The following is a 6,696-nucleotide window of genomic DNA, read 5'->3' as shown; positions in this document are numbered from 1 at the left end:
CAGACATGACATGTGCTAGAAGAAAAAGCTTTCCTGTTAGTGATGTTGTGTCTCAGGAGGAGGCACAGAAGAGCAGCCCGCCCCGACCAGCTCTGGAGGCTGAGGCTTTACAGCAGTGTGAGGTCTTTGCCACTGCTGTCAAGGAGTATTTGGCCGTAGTAGTATGGTGGTGGTGAAGTCCACAGGGATCTGACCAATTCCTATGCACTAGTTAAAAGTAAACAAGCAAAGAGAACACCACCACGGGCTGACCTGCAGCAGGGTGGGAGGCTTCTGCAAAGTGTTTTCCATGGGGTAGGTTGGTTTGTTTGTTTTGTTTGAGGTGGTTTGTTTTGCTTTGTTGTCTTGCTTCCCATCATGGGAACACCTTAAATGATTGAAACACCTTAAAATGTGTTGCTCATGCTTATGGCCTTTTACTGGTCCTTTTTAATGGCAGCATAGGAGTTTTGTAAAGACAAGAGTCTGTGCCACAGATAGAGCGTACTGAATACAGCTTTACAAAATGAAACAATACTGTTTCTGCTGCCAAACTCCAAGCTCCAGAGGATATGACCTAAAATGGTTATGAATTCAAATTCAGAGGGATATTCTTCCTCCCATTAAAAAAAAAAAAATCCAGGCGGCAATATAGCTTCTCTGTATGTATGCATGAGTGTCTGTGTGCACTGGGGTAGATGTATGGAAAATGTAAACCAGATCCTTACTCTCTTTCATAACTCTGTGACAGCTGATGTCTAATGCTTTTCCAACAATGGAACATAAAGAACTTGGACATGCACAGTGCGTTAATGAAAAATTGGATCACTGGAACATGAGGATGTTCTTCAATAATGTCCCATATTACAGCAATAACTTTCATGTCTTAAGTTTCATGTTGTTTTCGCAGTCTCACCTTACATAATAGTTAGAATAGCAAATGCAATATGTAAAATATTAACGTTAAATTGAAGTTTATTTATACTTTCCCGTAAGATGCTTCCCTCCCAAATAGTTTTGCACATATCAGTTTCAATTAAACAAAGGTTTCTATTTGGATATCCTGACTGTCTTACTCACTTGGATAGTTTTGATTTAACATAAAATGAATCATCTAATATACCCATCGAAAAAAAAATCTTTAAGGAGCTTATTCTGCCCTTGTACATTTTAATCCGTTGGGTGGTATCCTCAGTCTTCTTAAAAAAGATGGTTTGCGTGCACTCATAACCATTCAGTGATTCACGGCTCTTTGATATGAAAGTATAAAATACATTAAAAAATTCAGCAGCACTAAAGCTCGTGGCTTCTGCTGAATGTAATTTTAGCTTCAAAATATTTTAAAACCTGGCATCTTTATTGCATTACAAACAAAAAAGCATGGCCACAAGAAAAATTTGGGAATGTAAACTATACTACTTTCCTACATCCAGATTTTCTGAAACACTACACTTTTCTTCTGATAAATGCCAAGCTATATCAATCTCACACGAGTTTTGTAGTGACTGTAGGTGTATCACACCTCACTACATCTGCTGAATGTATTATTGTCAGCACAGTCGACTCACCTGTTTACAAATATTCTCTGTTGTTTGATAGAAGATGGCAAGATGATGTGGTAGATGAGCACTGCCATGTTTAGGCTTTACATTTATATAGGAAGTAAAATAGCCATAGAGTCAGTAAGAGATGAAATGGGGGCGGGGGGGAGAATACTAAGAGGCTGTCTCAATAAGGTGGGACTATACCGGAAAATAAGTGAATGCAAAGTAATTGATTTTCCATGTTAAGTGATCATTCCATTCTTCATTGCATAGTTTTCTCAGTTCACGAAAGTAACTCTCAGTGGATCAGTTGGTCTGTTTCCAGGCCTTCCTCAATACTGCTAGTAACAGATTCAAAGATATTTTAGGGAGAAATCTTCTGTATCTTGACTAATATTCTTATGGATAAATATTCTGCAGGACTTGTAATTTAGCACATTTCACAAACATGTTATTAAGCTTTTAGAAAACTGTAATTCTTACTGTAGGTTCTTTTGCAATACATGTTTTAAATCAATCGATTGTGTTTTTGCAGACTGAAGCCTATGAATATTTATGACTGTGGGGAAATCACTTTTAATAGGTTTCAGAAGAAATACATATATTCCTGAACTTTGCTCTCTTGGGAATAGTAACAGAAGCCTTAGATTAGAATGTCAATTTTTTCCTAGGTCGTATACCTTCTCTGTCAGACAAAAAAAAATCCTACCCGTGCTCTTCTAGGCAGTATGTTAATATCACTACCTCTTCCCCCTCTCTCCTGCCTTTTCAGAAATGCTTTGGGTTGGTTTTTTTCCTCATTTCATGTACTAAGCTCAGTGTGGTAGTATTAGATTTTTTTCGGAGCCTATGTGTATGTAAGGGAAAGATCACTCAGTGAAATGAGAATATTTTTTTTCCTTTTTTGCAAGGTTTGATTTTGGGCTCAAGGCAGCAGCCAAGCAGAGCCGTGCAGTCACATGATCAGGTTAGGAAGGGAATACAAAGTTGTTGGAGAAAAGGGTGAGCAACTTCCACAACTCAGAATCCACTTTGGATTGAGGACAAGCGATGTCCCAAACACCCTCAAGTGCTATGTGATAATAGTTCCTACTCCCCTTGCCCAGTATTCATTCCTACAGTTGTGTAAAACCTCTACCCAAATCCATTTATGAGACTGACAAAAACCTAATTGTTCCATTCTTTTTCACAGGTTCCTTAGTAGGTATAATTTACACTGACTTGGTCCCTAATTCTGGGCTCCCTCTCTGTCCTTACCATTATGCTTAGTTCATGGAGGACAAGCTCTCTTCTGTCAACAGAATTGCCTCATGAAGCATAATAATAGCAGTTTAAGTATCAGCGCTGTTTTGTCTTAGGGTTTAAATTGAGATTTTTTGTTTTCTAGCCACTGTGTTGGGAGGGAGTGTTTACCAGCAGCAAAGTTTAGTTGTTGAGCTTTGGTCTTTGCTTTGGAAACATCTTTTAAAATGTAAAGAAAACTTGTCTATGCTGAGAATGACATTAGATCCCATTTCTGGAGTTGGACCAGGATTCTGAAGGTGAAAGGACACTTCTCCAGCTCTCTCAACAAGTTCCTGGGAAAGTTAAAAATAAGTCTTGCTGAAAAAAAATTTGGCACTGTTATTTGAGAAAATTTCTTTATTCCAGGAACTGCCTCATGTAGCAGAAATTTATTTACCATCTGTGTAGACTTGAAAAATTTTCCATCTTACCAGATACACAACTGAAATAGCAACAGATTTTCCATCCCTACGCTTTCCACCAACCTCTGTTTCAAGAGAGCGTTGTTGTAAAAACTGATGAAATTTTTGTGTTTTCCAAAAGCGGGGCGGGGGATGGAGCTCAATTATAACCTATCTGTCAAACTCTAAAGTTCTGTTTGTGACCTTTAATGATGTCACCCTACTGTTGCTAAAGCGTGTCACTTGGGAAAGGAAAAGGAGGATTTCACAGACCTGGAAATAAATGGTTGTTTTAATTATCGTTACGGTTGTTTTAATTATTGTTGCAGTACTAACTTTAATAAAAAAACAGTCACTTGAGAAATTAATTTTTCTTTGAGTACAGATGTACTTTCTTAATTTCATAGCTCTGCAACTGCAGGGGAAGTAAAAAAGTTTTTTAAAAAAACAACCAAACAACAACAAACCCAACAAAAACCACTGAACCTGAAAGTAATGGATCCGTTAAAATACAAAGCAACTTGTCTGTAGAGCTGAATATTGCTTTAGAGTGTTCATATGAATACGCAGACCAGAAACCAACACAAGTTATTCCTGGGACACAGTAAAAGAGAAGGGGGTTCAGGGGCAGATGTCACAATACATGAGCTTAAATTTTGTTGGCAGTTCTGGGGGGTTGGGGGAGGGGGCCAGTGGCAGGTTGTCTTTCATATATTCTATGGCTACATTTTACTTTTGCTTTTATGCACACCAAGGATTCTCAAGAACCAAGAGGGCCGACCCTTAGTTGGTGCTTAAATGTCTTTTGACCTGACTACCAAAATAGTATTTGTGTGAGTAACAAGCTAGCTGTAAAAGGCAGGTGTCAACAGCTTCCTCTTTGAAATCCAGCTACCCGATTTGCTTAAAGAATAAAACAATTTATCTGCCACTTTTATTATAAATGCATTTTTCCCCCCTCCTTATCTATTTTTACCTGCCTTGGTGTTCATTATGTTTGGCTGATGGGGTTTAACCTATACAGGCCTATCACAGATACTTTTGCTTCTGTAATTCTGAGTCTTTGAACTAGTAAAATTGTATGAGATGTGACATTGTTTTAACCACAAGTATTACTGAACCCTTTAATATGGCAATTTTTTATCTGTGTTTTAAACTGCATTCTGTCTATTTTTTAACTTTTGTATAACTTTTCTATTTGACTACATGTGGTAAGGCAAGATATTTTATGCTGTAGTAAAATCATTTAACTGCGAGAATTAACGGGTGTCAATTTTAAGCCATTCTATATTCTTTCTTGTTGCTGCTAAATCATCTACTATCCCCAAATGAGGAAATTAAAATTTATATTCTCAGCATGGAACTGCATGTTATTCAACAACTAGAATTTTAAAACATGAGTTGCAGTTCCCAGAGAAGCAGAAGTTTTTAGTTAGGTTTGTGCTAGTGGGTCAAGGCACATATGTGCTGTAATGTTTTTGTTTGGGAACAGAAGCATGCTTTTGAAGTGAGGCTGGTGATTGATGTGATATAAAGCATGAGAAGTGACATTATGAATGATATGAGATGGTGAGATTCAGTGTGGATTGACTGATTTGATAGCTTCATGACTGATTTGATAGCTGCTAGTGCGGTACTTCACAAAGAGAAACTGTATTTTTAGGATTGCAAATAGTCAGGGAAAATTTTCCAGGTATTAGGAAGAATAAAGGGATCTCGGAGGGGAGCAGATTCATATCTGCACAGTACAAAAGGTATTAATTGGAAGACTAGTTATCAGATGGTACACTCTCATCACTTGCTACATCTAGACATCTCATTCTATCCTGTAGCCTGACCAAACTGTCTGCAAGGTACATAATTGTTATGACTGGACAATATTAACTACTAACAGCTCTTCTGAACACAGATTTTTAAAAGAGATTTGTACATTACAGTTCCCTTTTAGGTTAATTTGATAAATTTTCTCTGGTAGAAGCATATGGGTTTATGACTTCTGGTTAGAATTTAGCTCCTAAACAAACTAGGCAGTCTCTTGAGATTTTTTACAGTTTCTGTTTCAGCTGTCTGAAATATGTCAGATCCAATGTAAAACTAGCGAAGAATATTTTCCCCTTATACTTGTGCTTTCTAGTTCCTTCACTAAGTCCCAGTAGTCTTGTGGTAATGTGTTCGTTCTGTTGGCCAGCTGTTCAGCACTCCACGAATGCATCCTTCTGGTGTGCATTTCCCAGTGTTTTGAAAGTCAGTGTCCTATTCCACTTCAACATAAAACTTTTTTGAAAACAAAGCTGTGTGCCACTGGGGATCTAGACAGGGCATGTAATGCAAACATAATCAAATTCAGTCTGAATAAGTGGTGAGCAAGGAAATAACAAATATTGTGCAGTATAAGCACTAAACTGCTCTTAATATGTGTTTGAAATAGCAAGAGAGAGAGGTTATGTCTTTTATACTAGGGATTTTTGATCCTTGGCAGAATTAGCTTTCTCTTGCTTTTGTTATTTACTGCCTGTAGCAGAAAGGAACTCTTTGGTTTCCTTCTGTAGACCCTTAATAGTAGGACACTAATGCAAAGCAAGTAATATCCCACACCATTGCACTAGTATAAGCTTCAGTCTTTGGTAAGGACAGGACTGTGAGCCTCAAAGGTAAGGTTTGTCCATAGAGAGGGAAGTGAAAGCGTATGAGCAGACTAAAACAGAAATACTTGATTTGCTTCCTCTTGGAACACATTTTTCACCAAAAATATCTTGTGATACTATTAAATACCAAGTGTTAAGGGAGCTGAAAATAGGGATGGTTTTACCCCTGGTATTACCCCAGATTCTTCAAGACAAAAGAAAAATTCAGCAGCTAGAAATCATTGCTTTCTCCTGGTCATCCCAAGGCAGTTGGCGAGGGGGGTTTAATAAAAAATGCAAAGGAAATGTTTGTCTGTGGTGTATTGTAAGATTCTTTCTTTGTTTATTGTGAAGCCTAACATCTGATTCAGTGGTCTACAGGGCTTGGATTCAATCTGAAATGTAATTCTGTACAGACAGGGAGAACTCTGTTGTGCATAGCACTGTGTAACAGTAAGTATAGTTTATAGTGAGTATTTTGGATTTGGGCCATCTATCTAATTTGGATGCTCTCTTTTACTATACACCAGCTGAGATTTTTACCCAGGCCACAATGCCAGCAGGCACAGTAAATGCGGACTGTGACTTAACCCAATAATACATGAGGAGGCTTTGTGTCGGGAGGAATCTGTGGCATCTACTTGATTAAATTGTTGGTCATTCTTTGCCTGAGTGGTTCCCATACTCCATGACAAATGGTGAGATTTGCCTTCTCTACCATGACAAAAGCATAAAATCTTCTACCTTTCTCTGGGAGACACCATGTTCTATCTATATGTGTTATGTGGTAGTGGTTTTGATCATTTTTGGCAGCATGTGGAACAGTTGCTTTATGATTATATCACTTCACATGTTCTGTAGGGA

Source organism: Buceros rhinoceros, unplaced genomic scaffold (genome assembly GCF_000710305.1).
Source record: "Buceros rhinoceros silvestris isolate BGI_N320 unplaced genomic scaffold, ASM71030v1 scaffold1383, whole genome shotgun sequence".
In the NCBI taxonomy this organism is placed as follows: Eukaryota; Metazoa; Chordata; class Aves; order Bucerotiformes; family Bucerotidae; genus Buceros; species Buceros rhinoceros.
The sequence above is the reverse complement of the archived record's forward strand: the minus strand, read 5'-3'. Positions refer to the sequence as shown.